Here is a 20,971-nt window from a genome sequence, read left to right as displayed (position 1 = left end):
TGATCAGTGGTCTCATTATAAGGAATTTTAAATGCCAGATACATATTATTTAATGGGTTGTGTACTTACTGAAACCTTTAAGTATGGTGATTACTGTCTTTCATGGTGATCTCAATAGGTTAATAATAGGCAAATAGAGGCTGCGTTTAACTGGTCTCTTGAGACTTTTATCATTGGCTTTTAATACACTGACCAAGTGAATGTTGGCAGGACTCCCAATTGAGTAGGGTTGTGCTATTAATGGAACAGAATGTCTGGTTTCATCATTGCTAACGTGTCTCTGAAAGTTGTGTGAATGAAAAAGCAGGAACAGTAGTGGTAATAGTTCAAAGACAGAACATCTGCAACCCAGAGAACATCAGGGCCAGAATTTTCTTCCAAAATTGCAAGGAACTGTGCAGAAGAGAGGTGAGTCAGAGCTTTCATGAAAGTCAACTTCATTTCAAGTATGTAGGGCATCATACCGATTGAAGCTTTGCTACTGCTAGCTCCTGTTCAGAATGTGATATTGAATCAGGAATAAATTATGAGCTGTTCTTTGTTTGGCAAGAGGCAGAATCTTTTGTAACATTTTTGTAAGGGTCTTATTGTATACGTATTAGTGTTTCAGGGGTAAGATTCAAAGTTTGTTGCAGTTACAGAAAACCTCCTATTTAATCAACTTAAGTCTCATTAATCCCTCTGGTTTATCTTAACTATTGATGTTATCAATGTCATTCAACTCTAATGTTTGTGCCTCTACAATATTGGGAATGATAAGAAAATTAATGCAATATTTCTTCTAAAAGACTTCTGGTATTAAAACTTGAGTTGCATTGCAAATAATTCTGCCATTCCAGAAAATTCCATACCCTTTAAATCTTGTTTCGGTCAAATTCACGGAGCTCATTGTCATAGACTACACTGTTGTGATCTATTATGTGGTGTTGTCCTGGAATTTTAGAAATAATTTTCAAATAAATAATTCCCATAACTTCAGAGGCTAAAAATTTTAAAAGGAAGCATGTGACTGCTTCCTTTGTCCTCTGCTTCTCATCCAGGCAATGTGGCAAAAGCTATTAATTTCAAATATTTTCAGGAAAATGTGGGAGCACAGAAGTGTATAAATAATTATGGCCTTACCTAAAATGCAGGATTAATTTTAAATTCTTGCAGATCTGTTGTGGAAAAGCCAGGGGAAATTGAAGAAAATTAATACTATTGTACTATTACTTGTGGGAAAAGAGGAGGCCAGAGACCATTAGGATGGTCAAACGAGGGTGAAAGATCCAGCAAGGCTGAGAGAACTGAGATCTTGAGGCAGCAAAATGGGAGAATAGATGCTCTGGGTGGTTACCTTCTGAAACCTTGAGCTAGCAGCTACAGGAGAGACTTGATATTGTGGAATCACAGTTTCCTCAGCATAAATAATATTCATAGAATCATACTATCTACCAATTATCCTACAGAACATACAATATTACAGCAATGTGTGCTGATCTTTTAACCTACTGTACAGTCAATCTAACCTCCTCTCCTACACCGCTCTCCATTTTTCTATCATCCACCTGCCTATCTAAGAGTTTCTTGGGTGCACTAATGTACCTGCCTCTACAACACCCATAGCAGGATGTTCCAAGCACCCACCACACTCTGTGTGTAAAAAAAAAAACTTTAAAGCTTTTAAAATGAGAGATAAAGTGTCCCATAAAACAGCTACAGTAAAACGACATTAATCCAGAACCCTGGGGACTTGACAGGGGTCAGACCAGTACACTTTCTGGGCTAATGGGTGTAACTCGTATTCAGGCACCAGCAAGCACCAAACAAAATATTGGGAAACGTACAAGCACCCCAGACTTTGGTTTTAGCTGCAAATCTATGCAAGTTCCTCAACTCTGGAGGTCCAACTCCAGCTCCAGCTCACAGTCTGGACCTTGGCTCTCACTACGCTTTTCAGGCCCAGCTCTGCCTGTGTGCTAACTTGTACTTTGGACACCAACAGACCATTCAGATGAATCACAGAGTCAGATGCCAAATCATCAGGAATTTCAAATTACCTGATGCATTATTGTCAGAGTTTTATTATCATGAAATGAAATCAATGATAAATAAAGGAATTCAAGAACAATTCCTGGACCTGGATTAAAAATATCTACCGAGAAGTTTTGTACAGCAGGCTAAATATAAAAGAACATTTCAATTTAGAACCTAAAATATGGTTGATCTCTTATTTTTCTCAGTACTGCTGAGTTAAAAATAAGAAAACAATTAAAAATAATAAATTGTGTGAAATAAGATATAGTGGCATGCAAAGGTTTGAGCACCCCAGTCAAAATTTCTGTTACTGTGAATAGTTAAGTGAGTAGAAGATGAACTGATCTCCAAAAGTCATAACGTTAAAGATAAAACATTCTTTTCAACATTTTAAGCAAGGTTAGTGTATTATTTTTGTTTTGTACAATTTTAGAGTGAAAGAAAGGAAAGAGGCATCATGCAAAAGTTTGGGCACCCCAAGAGATTTGAGCTCTCAGATAACTTTTACCAAGGTCTCAGACCTTAATTAGCTTGTTAGGGGAATGGCTTGTTCACAGTCATCATTAGGAAAGTCCAGGTGATGCAAATTTCAAAGCGTTATAAATATCCTGACTCCTCAAAACCTGTCCCAACAATCAGCAGCCGCCTAGCACTCGTAAAATTAAAATAAATGATGCCCACAAAGCAGGAGAAGGCTATAAGAAGATAGCAAAGCATTTTCAGGTAACCATTTCCTCAGTTTGTAATGTAATTAAGAAATAGCAGTTAACAGGAACAGTGGAGGTCAGGTTGAGGTCTGGAAGACCAAGAAAATTTTCTGAGAGAACTGCTCTTGGGATTGCTAGAAAGACAAATCAAAACCCCTGTTTGACTGCAAAAGACCTTCAGGAAGATTTAGCAGACTCTGGAGTGGTGGTGCACTGTTCTATTGTGCAGTGATACCTGCACAAATATGACCTTCATGGAAGAGTTATCAGAAGAAAACCTTTCCTGTGTCCTCACCACAAAATTCAGCATCAGAAGTTTGCAAAGGAACATCTAAACAAGCCTGATGCATTTTGGAAACAAGTCCTGTGGAATGATGAAGTTAAAATAGAACGTTTTGGTCGCAATGAGCAAAGGTATGTTTGGAGAAAAAAGGGTGCAGAATTTCATGAAAAGAACACCTCTCCAACTGTTAAGCATGGGGGTGGATGGATTGTGCTTTGGGCTTGTGTTGCAGCCAGTAGCACGGGGAACATTTCACCGGTAGAGGGAAGAATGAATTCAATTAAATACCAGCAAATTCTGGAAGCAAACATCACACCATCTGTAAAAAAAAAAAAGCTGAAGATGAAAAGAAGATGGCTTCTACAACAGGATAATGATCCTAAACACACCTCAAAATCCACAATGGGCTACCTCAAGAGGCGCAAGCTGAAGGTTTTGCCATGGCCCTCACAGTCCCCTGACCTAAACATCATCGAAAATCTGTGGAAAGAGCAGTGCATGCAAGACGGCCCAAGAATCTCTCAGAACTAGAAGCCGTTTACAAGGAAGAATGGGTGAAAATCCCCCCAAACAAGAATTGAAAGACTTAGCTGGCTACAGAAAGTGTTTACAAGCTGGGGTGTTATTAAGTACTGACCATGCAGGGTGCCCAAACTTTAGCTTTGGGCCCTTTTCCTTTTTTGTTAGTTTGAAACTGCAAAAGATGGGGAAAAAAAAGTAATCTTGCTTAAAATATTAAAGAAATGTGTCACCTTTAACTTTAAGCCTTTTGGAAATCAGGTCATCTTTTATTCGCTTAGCTATTCACAGTAACAGAAATTTTGACCAAGGGTGCCCAAACTTTTGCGTGCCACTGTATCATATGCATATTTCTCTTTCCACAGACGCTATCTGTTTTGCTGAGCATCCCAGCATTTTGGCTCTGGAAAGTTCTATCGATGATCTAGGTTAATTGTCCACTGTGATTTTCCCATGATGTGTAGTTGAGTGGTAGAATGTGGGGAGAGTGAGGAGAATAATTTGGGATTAGTGTAAATAGGCTCTCAATGTTTAGTGTACACTTGATGGACTAATAGCCTGGAATGTCAAAAGTGTGTATTGCATCAATTTAAAGTGAGTCAAGTGAAGCAGATTGTTCATATAAGTAAACTCAAAAGATGCAGTCAATGATGAGAAACAGAGCTATTAGGAGGCCCACCAGCACCTTCAGTATCAGGATGTATTAGCATATGGTCAGTGAACTCTAAGATGTAGATTCCTTGGTAATAGCTGCTCAGTAAGATATTGCTGGATGTAGAAACGTGGAAAACCTACAGCACAATACAGGCCCTTCAGCCCACAAAGCTGTACCGAACATGTCCTTACCTGAGAAATTATCCAGGGTCACCCATAGCTGTCTATTTTTCTGAGCTCCATATACCTGTCCAGGATTTTCTTAAAGGATCCTATCATATCCGCCTCCACCACCGTTGCCAGCAACCCATTCCACGCACTCACCACTCTCTGCATTAAAAAACAACTTACCCCTGATATCTCCTCATATCTTCCTGATGTACCACAGGAAGGTGCTAGCCAGTGTGTAGCAGAAGATATTTGTGGAGGTTGGTGTAGATGTTTGGCTGATCTTGAGAAATAAAATTGATATGTACTACATATGATCTACTAATTTCTCTCTGAGTCAGACATTTGGGACTAATCTTCATGATTTGGTACAAGCTTATTTGTTCTGAAGGTCAGGCCCCTCTGATAAGAGGTTTATAGTGATTATTACATTTGAATTGTGAAGTACATGCAATATCTTCAATGTGTTTTGAAATAAGGCTTTATAATTAACTTACATTGAAAGCCATTTTGGATTATGAATCATGCTGTAATTACATTCTCTGAAATTAATGTTGCCTTGTGCATTGGTGACCAAAGTGCTGACATTCTACATCACATGGCATGAATGATAACTAATCTGCATTGACTGTACCATATTGTTGTGTCTGCTGGTTCCTCTTTATAAAGATGTAGAATCCTAGTGGGTAGAGATAATAAACTGGAAGTGTGGGGGGAAAAAAAAGCCCTGATGGGAGTTGCTGTAAATACAGGCCTTTGAACAGTGAGAGATGCAAATTGCAGCATGAGTTAGAAAAAGCATGTTAGAAAGAAAAATTACAGTGGTTATGGGGAATTTTAATTTGCAGGTAGAATGGGAAAATCAAATTTTCACTGGATCCCAAGAGAAGGGATTTGTAAAAAGTGTATGAGATTTTTTTTATTTAGAGCGCATTGCAGTTGAGCTCATTGCTGAAAAGGGCAATTCTGGATCTGGTGCTGTGTAATGAACCAAATTTGATCTGTGGGCATAAAGTAAAGAAACCCTTAGGTTCCACAATTATAGCAGTGATCATATGATAGAATTCACCCTGCAGTTTGAGAGGGAGAAGTTAAAACTGGATGCATTGGTATTACAGTTGAGTGAATCTCTATTTTAGGTTTGTAGTACTGTATCTGCATTTGTTTTTTTTAATTTTAATTTCCTGTAACAGTGTTTGAGAGACAAGCTGGCCAAAGTTGATTGGAAGGGGACCCTAGCAGGGAAGATGATAGAACAGCAGTGACAGGAGTTTCAGGGAGGAATTTGGAAGGCATAGGATCATTTCACTTCAAAGAAGTTTTCTAAAAGCAGGACGAGGCAACCATGGCTGGTAAGTGAAGTCAAAATCAGATTTAAAAACAATAAGAAAGCATACAAAATGGCAAAAATTGGTGGGAAGCTTTTAAAAACCACCAGAAGCAGGAAAAAAAAGCAATAAGGGGAGAAAAGATGAAACATGAAGGTAAGATGGGCATCAATATAAAAGAGGGTTCCAAAAGATTTTTCAGATGCATAAAGAATAAAAGAGAGGCAAGACTGGACTTCAGACTGCAGGAAAATGATGCTGGAAGAGTAGTAATGGAAAACAAAGAAATGGTGGATGCCCCTAACAAGTAATTTGTGTCAGTACTCACTGTGGAAGAAAGCAGCGACATGCCAGAATTCCGAGTGTCAGAAGGCAGCAGTGAGTGTAGGCACTATTACTATAGAGAAGGTGCTTGGGAAGCTGAAAGGCCTGAAGGTGGATAAGCCACCTGGACCAGATGGACTGCACCCCAGAGGTATAAAAGGAATAGCTGAAAAGATTGTGGAGGCATTAGTAGTGATCTTTCAAGAATCTTAGTGATCTTAAAGAGACAATCCACTCTAAGCAAGGGAACCAGAAGACAGGAAATTATAAGACCATAAGACATAGGAGCAGAATTAGGCCATTCAGCCCATCAAGTTTGCTCCACCATTCTATCATTACTGATCTTGAATCCCATTCAACCCCATACACCTGTCTTCTAGCCATATCCTTTGCTGCCCTGACCAATTAGGAAACTATCAACTTACGCTTTAAATATACCCACGGACTTGGCCTCCAAATCTGTCTATGGCATAGCATTCCACAGATTCACTACTCTCTGGCTGAAAGAAATTTCTCCTTGCCTCTGTTTTAAAAGGTCACCACTCAGTTTTGAGGCTGTGCCCTTTACTTCTGGACACCCCACCTCTTCACATCCACCTTATCTAGTGCTTTCAACATTTGGTAGGCTTTAATTGAGATCCCCTCCTGCATTCTTCTAAATTCCAGTAAGTACAGGCCCAAAGCTGCCAAATGTTTGTAGGCATTCAACAAAGTCCCTCTCTTGCGATCTGAGAGCAACCTGAATTCTCAATCCCCCTGCATATTGAAGTCCCCCATTATAATCGTGTCAGTACCTTTACTCCATGCCTTTTCCAGCTCCCTTTGCAATCTCCACCCCACATATTGACTAATATTTGGAGGCCTATATATGATTCACACAATGTTTTTTAACCCTTGCAGTTTCTTAACTCCTCCCACAAAGATTCAACATTCTCTGACCCTTTGTCACCTCTTTCTAAAGATGTAATTTCATCTCTTACTTACAGAGCCACGCCACCGACTATGAGTCGATTGTTAAGGCTAAGGTTTTGGGGTATTTGGAAGCACATGATAAAAAGGGCCAGAGTCAGAATGGTTTCCTTAAAGGAAAATCTTGCCTGACAAAATATTGGTACTCCTTGAGGAAATTACAAGCAGGATAGACAAAGGAGAGTCAGTGGATGTTGTTTACTTGAGTTTTCAGAAGGCCTTTGACATGGTGCTGCACATGAGGCCTTAAAACAAAGCTGTGAGAAGTTTGGCTGCATTCACATCCTTTCCCAGTTTATTGCCTTTTGCAACCTGTTTTGAGTTTCTGAAACCATGGGATGGAGTAGGGTCCCAACATCCATCTCTGGAGATTTATTTGGATATGCCCCCCTTCCTTAGCTCTGTAATTGATGTACATTCCTCTGTTTCTGGGAAATTAGTTGTCCCTGTGGAGTATTAATTTTGAGATTAACAATTTTGACCAGATGTAACAGACTTTTATGAGAAACAAATAAACTCTTTTCAGACGTCCAGCTGTGTACTTAACCGATGTTTCAATGACAAACTCTTCCATTTTCATCAGGGATAATGCCTGGGCATACTTAGTTTGGTGGAAGTCATACCCCTGTCATCTGTCCCTCCTGATTGGGTAGTCCTCATACAACCAGGTTTGCACTGTCCCACCTTGCTGACAATCACATTCTAGTTCTTACTTACAGCCACCATCATGCTTCCCAACATGGAGCAGTTCTTTCTACTTTGATTAACTGTGCGAAAACTATTTTAGACTGAGTCTCCATGAGAAAATGAGGTGATTACACATGATGTTCCTACAGAATGGCTACAAAGTGAAGGAAATAAATCAGGCCCTTAATAATACTGACGGAAAAACGGCAAGCTAACAATGAGGAGGAACTTGTCGTTACTGCCTTTCTTCCCTATATTTCCACGGTTTCTGGAAGGATCACCAGAATCCTGAAGAAATACCGGATTAATACCATCTACAAGCCCGTAAGGAAGTCCAAATCAAGGATGACCTGGGACTCAGGACAGCAGGCATTTACAGGATTCCCTGTGACTGTAGAGCATGTATATTGGCCAGACAGGATGATGGTGGAAACCTGCATCAAGGACCATAGGAGGTATATCTTTTTTGGGTTACACGGAGAAATAAGTGGTAGCAGAATAATGAATTTGCAATGGCCATAGGATTGATTTTGACAGCACAAAACTACTGTGCTGCACCAATGGCTTTTGGGACCACCTGGTGAAGGAAGCCATTGAAGTAAAACCAGAGGAAAAGAATTTTAACAGACAGAAGTCTCGCTCTAAGTAAGAACTGGAATTCAATTGTAAACAAGGTGGGACAGCAGAAACCTGATTGGGTGAGTACTAACCAATCAGGAGGGAAGTATGACAGGGGTGTGACTACCACCAGGCTTAACGTGCCCAGGCATCATCCCTAATGAAGATGGCAGAGTTTGTCATCAAAACGTTGGTTAGAATTGATGCCTCCACTTGGCTGGAAGCCGAAGAAGAGTTTATTCATCAAATACCAGATCCTTACATGAGAAACTTTCTTAAAGGATTTCAAGAAGCCAGCTCAAGCAAAATTGAAATACCCCTCTGCAGGCACCCAGGCGGTAATGAGTGGGTTAATGAGTATTGCAGGAGAATGGACGCAGGTAAAGATAGTGATGAGGTAGTAGTGAATTACGGATTTTGTTTCTTTAGAAGGTTGCTTACAGCCCTGTTCACCAATATGGAGGGCTACATCCAGGTGTGCTTCGATGGAATTAGGCAAACTGTAAGTTCAGCATGGACTGGATGGGCCAAAGGGCTGGTTTCTGTGTTTTAGTGCTCTATGCCTTTATTTCTGTAACATCAACCCTGAGGTGGGAATACTTTGTGCTGTAAACTGAAAAATATTTCTCTATCGAGGGATAACATCATACGCATCAGAGAGCACTTATAAACACAGCGGCGTGCAGGTACATGAACAAAATACCAATGTATAGACACAGCTCAATATTTTTAATTAACTTACTTACTCATCGTCACCCCGATGGGATCCAGATGTTAAGTTTCACCTGTTCAACCATATGGCTTTTGGTTTGCAAAAATCCCTGCAACTGAAAGAATGGTTTATCCAAATTTATTAGAAAAATAATTGTATCAATTAGTTAATTGCATCACAGAACTTCAGAATGAAGCTATTTGGAGAAAGTGGTCTGCCAACTTTGGATTGAATTCTTACTAATGTAATTAATGCACTCACCTACTGATGTATTGTCAATAGATTCATTACTATTTAATTAAAGCAACCATTTTAATACTAGTTGCAATTTATATAAGCAATTCTAGTCTGGTGTTCTGAATAAGATGGTTTCCATTTGAGATTGTATATCTATCATTTACTTAGTTTTCACAACCAAATGGATTTGTGGAAGTTTAATAATTATGGGAAGTAATACATTTTTGAGAACAGCAAGGTGAGAGGTAAATACCAGCTAAATGAGTGAATTTCTGACAGAAATGATCTCATTCAAAGGGGAAACCACAGGATTAAGATAAAGGAGGACACCTGGTTGACTGCCTTGTTTAATTTTGACTTTGGTAATTACATAGAGTTGAGGAATACCTGTGGGATAGTTCGCATCTCTGTTCCTTCAGTATGATGGCCCTGATAAGCACTGGAGGAATACAGCAGGAGCAAATAGCAAGTTGATCTTATTTAAATAAACATTCATATTTGTGCTTTTTTTTTGGAAATAAACTTGAAAACTTTATAAACAGTTCAGAGATTTAGTATGTCATGCTAGTAGAATTCAAAGAAATGACCACAATATTGTGCAGATGATAATTTTGTATTAGATAGCTGCTAGTCAGTTGTGTTATTTTTTCTGATTTCCCTTCATTAGAAGATGATATGATTCTTTATTTGGAGAAATGTTTTCTGATTCATTGACCAACTCACCTGAGAATCTTCCACAGAAGAAGCAGTGTGGTATTGCGATGCTCTACAGGTATAGTCCATTACTGTCAATATTTCATAATTAAGGAATGCTTCTATCATGGCATCTTTCACTGTTTATAGCAATCTAGGAAACGTGGAACAGTTGTTCCCCAAACAGGTTTTGTCATTTAGAGATCATCTTTTCTGTGATGCAAGAGGTTCTGCAGATGCTGGAAATTCTGTGCAACACACACAAAATGTTGGAAGAACTCAGCAGGTCAGGCAGCATCTATGGGAGTGAATAAGTAGTCAATGTTTCGATGAGTCCTGATAAAAGGTCTTGGCCCAAAACATCCGTAAGTCCAGAAGACCATAAGATCTGGGAGAAGAGTTAGGCCATTTGGCCCATCAAGTCTGCTCCACCAATCCATCATGTTTAATTTTTTTTATCCCTCAACCTTATTCTCCTGCCTTCTCCCCCTAACCTTTGATGCCCCGACCAATCAAGAACCTATCAACTATATTCCATCCACCACTTCTTTTCCCATTCTCCTAACCACTCTTAATCCTTCTGCAGACTCACAGCTTCTTCAACACTAAGTGCCCATCCACTTCTTTTCATATCAACCGTAAATTTGGCAACAAAGCCATCAATCTAGTTACCTAAATCATTGACATATAACTTGAAAGTAGCGGTCCCCTTACCATCCCCTTCAGAACACCACCAGTCACTGGCTGTCAACCAAATAAGGCTCCCTTTATTCTGACCTTTTGCCTCTTGCCAGTCAGCCAATTTTATATTCATGTTTGTATCTTTCCTGTAATAGCATGGGCTCTTGTTAAGCAGAATCATGTGTGGCACTTGGCTAAAGGTCTTCTGAAAAACTAAGTTCAAAGTTCAAAATAAAATTTATTATCAGAATACATACCTGTATACGTCACCACATACAACCCTGAAATACTTTCTCTGTGGAATACTTAGCAAGTCTATAAGAACAATAACTGTAGACAAGATCAATGGACAACAGCTGTGCAAATATAAATAAATAGCAATAAATATCAAACGTGAAATAACAAGATGAAGAGTCCTTAAAGTGAGACCATCAGTTGTGGGAACAGCAGAAGTAGAATGAGTGAAGTTATCCCCTTTTGTTCAAGAGCCTGATGGTTGAGGAGTAGTAACTGTTCTTGAACCTGATGGTGTGAGTCCTGAGGCACTTGTACCTTCTACCTGATGGCAGCAGTGAGAAAAGAGCATGGCCTGGGTGGTGATGGGTGCTGCTTTTCTGTAGATGAGCTCAATGATTGGGAGTGTTTTACCCATGATGTACTAGGCCAAATTTACTTCCTTTTGTAGGATTTTCCATTCAAAGGCATTGGTGTTCCCATACCAGGCTGTAATGCAGCCAGTCAGCACACTTCCACCACACATCTATGGAAGTTTGTCAAGGTTTTTGATGACATGCCAAATCTCCAGTCTCTTGAGAAAGTAGAGGCACTGTAGTGCTTTATTTGCAATTATATTTATATGACAGATAGATTCTCTGAGATAATGATACCCAGGAATTTAAAGTTACTAACCCTGTCCACCTCTGATCCTCCAATGATTACTGGCTCATGGGCCTCTGGTTTCCCTCTCCTTAAGTCTACAATCAGTTCCTTGGTCTTATTGACATTGATTGAGTGGTTGTTGTTATGACACCTCTCATCCAATTTTCAATCTCCCTCCTGTATTCTGATTCATCACCATCTTTGATACAGCCAACAACAGTGGTGTCATCAGCAAACTTTTATAAGGTGTTGGGGCTGTACTTAGCCACACAGTCATAGGTGTATAGCGAGTAGAGCGGCGGGAGGGGGGGGGGGGGGTTGCGGTAAGCACACATCCCTGCGGTGCACCTGTGCTGATGGAGAATGTGAAGATGTTTTGCCAATCCAAAATGGCTGTGTTCTACAAGTGAGGAAATCCAGGATCTAATTGCACTATGGTGTTTTGAGGCCCAGGTCTTGGAGTGTACAGATTAGTTTTGAGAGGATGATAGTATTAAATGCCAAACTGTAATCAATAAAGAGCATACTGATGTATGCATCTTTGGTGTCCAGATGTTCAAGGGTTGTGTGAAGAACCAATGAGATGGGATCTGCTACAAACCTGTTGTTTTGGTAGGTGATTGGAGTGGATCCAACTCACCACTCAGACAGGAGCTGATATGTTTCAACACCAACCTCTCAAAACACTCTATCACTCTGGATGTAAGTGTCACTGGGGTGATGGTCCGGACCAGATGCTGAGACCAAAGGATCATCAGGTTACATGGGGGTGCCCAATGATTCCTCCCTGTTCTGGTGGTCAAAGCAAACATAAAAGGCACTGAGCTCATCTGGAAGCGAAGTTCTGCTGTCTTCTATGTTGCAAGATTCAACTTTGTAGGAGGTTATGCCATTCAAACCCCGCTACAGCTGTCAAGCATCCTTCATTGATACCAGTCTAGTCCGCAATCTCCACATCGCCTGTGACATGGATTTCTGGAGATAATACCTGCATCTCCTGTAGCATTCTGAATCTCCAGACTTGAATCCCTCTGATCTGGCTCTCAGAAAATTCCAGATTTCATTGTACATCCAGAGCTTCTTATTGGGGTAAAGAACATCCTCTGACTCTCCTTTGTTTATTCAGTCTGTTATTTCTTAAAACAACTCCAATAGATTTGACAGACAAGATTTTGCCATAAGGAAACTATGCTCCTTATGTGGGGTCTGACCAGGGTCCTATATAGCTGCAACATTACCTCTTGGCTCCTAAATTCAATCCCATGGTTGATGAAGGCCAATGCACCATATACCTTCTTAACCACAGAGTCAACCTGCGCAGCAGCTTTGAATGTCCAATGGACTCAGACCCCAAGATCCCTCTGATCCTCCACACTGCCAAGAGTCTTGCCATTAATACTATATTCTGCCATCATACTTAACCTACCAAAATTAACCACCTCACACTTATCTGGGTTGAACTCCATCTGCCACTTCTCAGCCCAGTTTTTCATCCTATCAATGTCCTGCAGTAGCCTTTGACAGCCCTCCACATTATCCGCAGCACCTCCAACATTTGTGTCATCTGCATATTTACTAACCCATCCCTCCAGGGTCCCAGAACAGATCCCTGAGGCACACCACTGGTCACCGACTTCCATGCAGAATATGATCTATCTACAACCACTCTTTGCCTTCTGTGAGCAAGCTAATTCTGGATCCACAAAGTAATGTCCCCTTGGATCCCATGCCTCCCTTACTTTCTCAATAAGCCTTGCATGGGGTACCTTATCATTTTCATTTTTAGAATCTTTTTATTAATACATATTCTTCTACAACTATAGAATAATACAAAACTTCAACAAATTAATATGTATACAATTAATAGAGCTGAAGAAAAAAAACTAATCGTAATATATAAAAATGAAAAAAAATTATATATAGAAAAAAGGAGAAAAAAAAGAACCCCATCTAACTAAGAAAAAAAACCCCCATTAACTACAAAAAAACCCCATTAGGAATCAACCCCCGGAAGCAATATGTTTAATCATCATCTCGATATATAGAAAAAAGTCATCAACCGCCAATTCACATTTTTTAAAAAACGATAATAAAATTGGAAGGAAACCATATAGAATAATTCAACTTAAATGGTAATATTTGGCAAAAGAACCCCAACTTCTCGCAAAATCAAATCAAGGTTCAAAAGTTCTACTTCTAACTTTTTCCAAGCTGAGACATAACATTACTTGAGAAAACCATTCAATTAATGTAGGGGAAGAGATATCTTTCCATTTTAATAAAATAGCCCTTCTTGCCAACAATGTAACAAATGCAACTACATGTTGATTTGAAGATGAAATACTCTGAAATGATGCGGAACTATTCCAAATAGAACAGTTAATCTATTAGGTTGTAAATTAATTTTCAAAGCTTTAGAGATTGTAGAAAATAAAGATTTCCAAAAGTTTTAATGAACATGACCAGATCATATGTGACAAAGTAGCCACTTCAGTTTTACATCTGTCACAGTAATTATCTACACTAGGAAATATTTTAGATAGTCTCTCCTTTGTTAAATAATAACAATGGACAATTTTAAATTGAATTAAACAGTGATTGGCACATATAGAAGGAGAATTTACGTTTTTCAAAATTCAAACCCAATCTTCATTCACAAAGGTCATATTAAGTTCTCTCTCCCAATCTTGTTTAATCTTTAGTGATAGGTTCTCTTTTTGTAACAAGAGTAAATTATAAATTCTGCTAATGGAACCTTTCACTAAGGGATTCAATTTCAAAATGGTATCCAACAAATAAAATACTTGTAAATATGGAAACGTAGGTAAATATTGTTGTAAAAAATGTCTAACCTGAAAATATTGCAAAAAATGTATGAGCGAGAGAGTATTTGTTAATTAACTCTTCAAAAGTCATCAATCGACCATTATAAAATAAATCTGTAAAAAAAAAACAGATCCCTTTATCTTTCCATAGGAGAAAAATGGTGTCGGTTATTGAAGGTTTAAATGAAAAATTTTGATATAAAAAAACTAGACAACTTAAATTGTTTAAAATTTAAAAAAATTATGAAACTGAATCCAAATCTGTAAAGATTGTTTAATAACTGGGTAAAAATTTAAATTTGGAATTTTAGAGAGCTGTAAAGGTAATGGAGCTCCTAATATTGAAGTTAAATGAAATTGTTTAACAGCTTTTAATTCCAAATCAACCCAAAGTGGTTTTTGGCTCTTATCGAGCCTGTATAACCAAAAACATAATTGTCTAATATTTACAGCCCAATAATAGTCTTAAATTAGAAAGTGTAAGTCCACCATCTTTTTTGGGTTTTTGTAAATGGTATTTGTTAATTCTTGGTCTCTTATTGTTCCAAATAAAGGAAGAAATAAGAGTCAATTTGATCAAAAATTTTTTTAGTTAAACAGATAGGTGTAGCGGTGTGCTACACGCAGTGCTGAAATAACGACACGTAGTCGATGAGCTGCAGTTGCAAAAGAGATTTATTCGAACTTCGCGGCCTCGCTTTAAAGCCTTCCTGATCCCGTCCTCCCTGGGATCAGTTAATTTTGACGTATTCGCAGTCCCGTACCGCACGCGGGCTTTTCCCCTTGCTGGTGAAGCAGACTTGGTGCCCTTTTTGGAACTGGCCTCAATGCCAGCGCGCGCCGATTTGTGAGCAGGTTCGAGTGCTCTGGGAAGTGGGTCGCCACATAACCCCCCCCCCCCCAGAACTGGCGATACACCCCCCAATGTCCACAGTCTGGGCCGGACTCTGTTTGGGAAGTCTGCCTCTGCGCCGTGGTGCCGGAATCTCGACCGGCTGCGCCAAGTCCACATGGGTCGGTTTGAGTCGGTCCACCGTGAAAACCTCCTCTCTTCCCCCAATGTCCTGCACGAATGTGGACCCGTTGTTTCTGATCACCGTAAATGGCCCCTCGTAGGGCCGCTGTAGCTGTGTCTGATGTCCGCCCCTTCGTACAAACACAAACTTACAGTTTAGCAGGTCCTTGGGTACGCAGGTCGGGTGCTGCCCATGCTGCGAAGTGGGTATGGGGGCCAGGTTACCGAGCCTCTCGCGTAGTCTGCCCAGGGCTGCTTCAGGTTCTTCCTCTTGCCCCCTTGGGGCTGGTATGAACTCTCCTGGAACGACCAGGGGTGCGCTGTACACCAACTCGGCCGACAAGGTGTGCAGATCCTCTTAGGGCGCCATGCGGATTCCGAGCAGGACCCAGGGGAGCTCGTCCACCCAGTTAGGTCCTCTCAGGCGGGCCATGAGAGCCGACTTCAGGTGACGGTGGAAACGCTCCACCAGTCCGTTCGACTGTGGGTGGTAGGCAGTTGTGTGGTGCAGCTGTGTCCCCAAAAGGCTGGCCATAGCTGACCACAGGCTGGAGGTGAACTGGGCGCCTCTGTCGGAGGTAATGTGGGCCGGTACACCAAAGCGGGACACCCAGGTGGTGATCAGTGCCCGGGCGCACGATTCAGAGGTGGTGTCGGTGAGCGGGACCGCCTCTGGCCATCTTGTGAACTGGTCCACGATAGTGAGGAGGTGCCGCGCTCCTCGCGACACTGGCAGGGGGCCCACGATATCCACATGAATGTGGTCGAAACGCCGGTGGGTGGGGTGGAACTGCTGCGGCAGGGCTTTGGTGTGCCGCTGCACCTTGGCTGTTTGGCAGTGCATGCACGTTTTGGCCCATTCACTGACCTGCTTGTGGAGTCCGTGCCAAACGAACCTGTTGGAGACCATCTGGATGGTTGTCCTGATGGAGGGGTGCGCTAAGTTATGAATGGAGTTGAAAATGCGCCGCCGCCAGGCTGCCGGGATGACGGGACGGGGTTGGCTGGTGGTGACGTCACAGAGTAGGGTCCTCTCACTTGGGCCTACGGGGAGGTTCTGGAGCTGCAAACCGGAGATTGTGGTTCTGTAACTTGGGATCTCCTTGTCTGCCTGCTGCGCCTCCGCCAAAGCTTCATAGTCTACCCCTTGGGACAGGGCTTGAATGGTAGGGCGAGAGAGAGTGTCCGCCACGACATTGTCCTTTCCCGAGACATGCCAGACTTCCGTCATGTATTCAGAGATGTAGGACAGATGTCGCTGCTGGTGGGACGACCTGGGATCGGACACCGTGAACGCGAAGGTAAGTGGTTTGTGGTCCATGAACGCGGTGAAGGGCCTACCTTCTAAGAAGTACCTGAAATGCCGGATTGCCAGGTATAGCGCCAACAGTTCCTGGTCGAAAGCACTGTATTTGAGCTCGGGTGGTCGCAGGTGTTTGCTGAAAAACGCCAGGGGTTGCCAGCGACCCTCGATGAGTTGTTCCAGCACTCCACCGATTGCCGTGTTAGATGCGTCCACTGTGAGGGCAGTAGGGACGTCCATTCTGGGGTGCACTAGCATCGCGGCGTTTGCCAAGGCATCCTTTGTTTTAATGAAAGTGGCGGCGGACTCCTCGTCCCAGGTAATGTCCTTGCCCTTACCTGACATCAGGGCGAACAGGGGGTGCATGATTCGGGCAGCTGAAGGGAGGAAGCGATGGTAGAAATTTACCATACCCACGAATTCCTGAAGGCCTTTGATTGTGTTGGGTCGGGGGAAATGGCGGACTGCGTCTACCTTAGCGGGCAGAGGGGTTGCCCCGTCTTTAGTAATCCTGTGGCCCAGGAAGTCAATGGTGTCGAGCCCAAACTGGCATTTGGCCGGGTTGATTGTCAGGCCGTATTCACTCAGTCGGGCGTAGAGTTGATGGAGGTGGGACAGATGCTCCTGTCGACTGCTGCTGGCTATGAGGATGTCGTCCAAATAGATGAAAGCGAAGTCCAGGTTGCGTCCCACCGCGTCCATGAGCCACTGGGACGTCTGTGCGGCATTCTTTAGGCCGAATGACATGCGGAGGAACTCGAAAAGGCTGAATGGAGTGATGAGTGCCGTTTTGGGGACGTCGTCCGGATGCATCGGGATTTGATGGTATCCCCGGACGAGGTCCACCTTGGAGAAGATCCGTGCGCCGTGCAGGTTTGCTGCAAAATCCTGTATGTGCGGCACAGGGTAGCTGTCCGGTGTTGTAGCCTCGTTCAGTCTGCAGTAGTCGCCGCATAGTCTCCAGCCCCCTGATGCTTTGGGCACCATGTGCAGGGGGGAGGCCCATGGGCTGTCGGACCGTCGTATGATCCCCAATTCCTCCATCCTCTTGAACTCCTCCTTCGTCAGTCGGAGCTTGTCTGGGGGAAGCCTTCGAGCACGGGCGTGGAAGGGTGGTCCCTGTGTCAGGATGTGGTGCTGTATGCCGTGTCTGGGCATGGCTGCCGTGAACTGCGGTGCCAGAACCGATGGGAAATCCGCCAGGACTCTGGTGAAGTCGTTGTCGGACAGCGTGATGGAGTCGAGGTGTGGGGCTGGCAACTGGGCTTCACCCAGGGAGAACGTTTGAAAGGTCTCGGCGTGGACCAGTCTCTGCCTCGGCAGGTCGACCAGCAGGCTGTGAGCCCGCCAAAAATCCGCGCCCAGGAGCAGTTGGGCTACGGCGGCCAGTGTGAAGTCCCACGTGAACTGGCTGGAGCTGAACTGTAGCCGAACCGTACGGGTGCCATAGGTCCTTACTGTGCTGCCGTTCCCGGCCCTCAGGGTGGGACCCGGTGCCCTGTTGCGGGTGTCGTAACTCGTCGGAGGTAAGACGCTGATCTCGGCTCCGGTGTCGACCAAAAAACGGCATTCCGACCGCTTGTCCCACACATACAGGAGGCTATCCCGATGGCCAGCCGCCGTAGCCATCAGCGGTGGCTGGCCCTGGCATTTCCCGGGAACTTGCAGGGCGGGCTACAGCGGCGGGCTTCTGCGCCCCACCGCTGGTGGTAGAAGCACCATTGTTCATTGGTCTCCTCACCCCTCCCTCTGGGGTTAGCGGGCTCTGCAGCCGGGCCTGGTCTGGTCTGCTGCTGGGAGCGTGGCCTGGTGATCTGTGCGACGGACGCCCCACTCACCTTCTTGGCTTTCCACAGCAAGTCTGCCCGGGCCGCCACCTTCCGGGGGTCGCTGAAATCCGCGTTGGACAGCAGCAGGCGTATGTCCTTGGGCAGCTGCTCCAGGAATGCCTGCTCAAACATGAGGCAGGGCTTGTGACCTCGGGCCAGGGACAGCATCTCGTTCATCAAAGCCGATGGCGGCTTGACTCCCAAACCATCCAGGTGCAGTAAGCGGGCAGCTCGCTCGCGCCGTGAGAATCCGAAAATCCTTATGAGCAGGGCTTTGAATGCTGTGTATTTGCCGTCCGCAGGGGGAGACTGTATGAACTCCTCAACCTAGGCCGCTGTTTCCTGGTCGAGGGAGCTCACCACGTAGTAGTAACGTGTGTCCTCCGAGGTTATCTGCCGAATGTGGAATTGGGCTTCTGCTTGCTGGAACCATAGGTGAGGTCGCAGCGTCCAGAAGCTTGGCAGTTTTAATGAAACTGCATGAACACTTGCGGCGTCGTTCATCTTCGGGCCAAATATCGTTTGGGCCGTCGGGGTCACCAATTGTAGTGGTGTGCTACACGCAGCGCTGAAATAACGACATGGAGTCGGTGAGCTGCAGTTGCAAAAGAGATTTATTCGAACTTTGCAGCCTCGCTTTAAAACCTTCCTGATCCCACCCTCCCCGGGCGGGAATGCTGTAGGGGGCACGTATTCACAGTCCCGTCCCGCGTGTGGGCTTTTCCCCTTGCTGGTGAAGCAGACTTGGCGCCCTTTTTGGGACTGGCCTCAATGCCGGCCCGCGCCGATTTGTGAGCCGGTTCGAGTGCGCTGGGAAGTGGGTCACCACATAGGTATATTTTGGAAAATATATAAAAAATCTAGGTAAAATCATCATTTTCACAGCATGGATACGACCTATTAAAGAAAGAGTAAGTGGATTCCATCTAAAAAATAGTAATTTCATGGAGTCTACCAGAGGAACTATATTAACTTTATAAAGTTCTTTATATTTTTTAGTAATTATAATACCTAAATATATAAATGTATTAACAATTCTAAAAGGAATATCATTATAATGTACTAACAGGAACATTTAATGGAAACAATTCAATTTTATTCAGATTAAGTTTATATCCTGAAAATTTTCCAAAATCTTTAAGTGTTTCCAAAAGATTAGGAATTGATTCCTCAAGATTTGAAATAAAAATCAAAAGATCATCTGCATAAAGAGAAATCTTATGTATGGTTCCATTTATAGAAATACCATGAATGTTTTTGGCCTCCCGTAATGTTATAGCTAAAGGCTTCAATACAAGATTAAATAATAAAGGGCTTAATTGACATCCCTGTCTAGTACCACGAGAAAGTGAAAAGAAAGAAGACCTGTAATTGTTAGTAATGACCGTGGCAATAGGGTTCTTATAGATAATTTGAATCCATCTATTAAAATTATTACCAAAACCAAATTTTTCTAATACTTTGAACAAGTATGATCACCCAACTCTGTCAAATGCCTTTTCTGCATCAAGAGAAATAACACATTGAGGTTGCTTAGATAATGGTGAATAAATAATGTTCATCAAACACCGAACATTAGAGAAAGAGTAACGGCCTTTAATAAAGCCCGTTTGGTCCATAGAAATGATTTTAATTAAAATATTTTCCAAGCGGTTAGCCATTATTTTGGAAAGAATTTTTGCATCCACATTTAATAGCGAAATAGGTCTATATGATGAGCATTCAACAGGGTCTTTATCTTTTTTAAGAATTAAGGAAATAGATGCTTCATAAGAAGAAGAAGGTAAATTACCCTTCTCAAAGGATTCATGAAATATTTCCAAAAGATATGGAGAAAGTAATCTTTAAATTTTTTTGAAAAATCCCACCGAATAACCATCAAGTCCGGGAGCTTTACCTGATTGCATTGATAAAATAGCTTTCTGAATTTCATGCTCGGTAATTGGAGCATCAAGCATCTGTTGATCTTCATCAGAAATTTGTGGAAATTTAATCTTATGTTTTAAAAAAAAAAGCCTGCATTTTGGAGGAACCTGCAGGAAATTGAGATCTATAAAGATCAGAGTAAAAATCTTGAAAAGTGCTATTAATATCCTCATAGTTACTTACTATATCTCCATTGTTTTTACGAATCTTTAAAATTTGTCTTTTAGCTCTAACTGCTCTTAGTTGGGAAGCTAAGAGCTTATTATTTTTATCCCCAGAAATATAAAATTGACTTTTCAATTTAAGCAAATATCCTTCAATAGGATTTGTTAGTAATACTGTGATTGTAGTTCTACTCTTTTTTTTTATGAAACAACATTTGGAGAAATTGCATTGATGTTATCTAATTCTTTAATTTGTTTAGAAATTTTATCTAATTCCATTCTTGTTTATTTCTTCAATTTAGCTATATTTCGCTATATACAATATAATTTGACCACGTAGATAAGCTTTTAATGTACCCCATATTACTAACTTGGAGACATTTCCTATATTATTAAAGAGAAAAAATTATTTTATCTGAGTTTCAATAAACTCA

At 42.2% G+C, this 20,971-nt stretch overlaps 1 protein-coding gene across 1 annotated transcript in view; it reads left to right on the top strand.

Moving 5' to 3' along the window:
• Window positions 1-353: 353 nt before the first annotated feature.
• The window catches only part of kcnab1a (potassium voltage-gated channel subfamily A regulatory beta subunit 1a), a 353,998-nt gene continuing 333,380 nt past the window's right edge, over window positions 354-20,971 (top strand). The window contains exon 1 of the mRNA XM_073041060.1: window positions 354-408. The gene's annotated coding sequence lies outside the window, so the exon portion shown is untranslated. The remainder of the gene's footprint in view (window positions 409-20,971) is intronic.

Source organism: Hemitrygon akajei, chromosome 3 (assembly GCF_048418815.1).
Source record: "Hemitrygon akajei chromosome 3, sHemAka1.3, whole genome shotgun sequence".
NCBI classification, from domain to species: Eukaryota; Metazoa; Chordata; class Chondrichthyes; order Myliobatiformes; family Dasyatidae; genus Hemitrygon; species Hemitrygon akajei.
The sequence above is the reverse complement of the archived record's forward strand: the minus strand, read 5'-3'. Positions and strand labels throughout refer to the sequence as shown.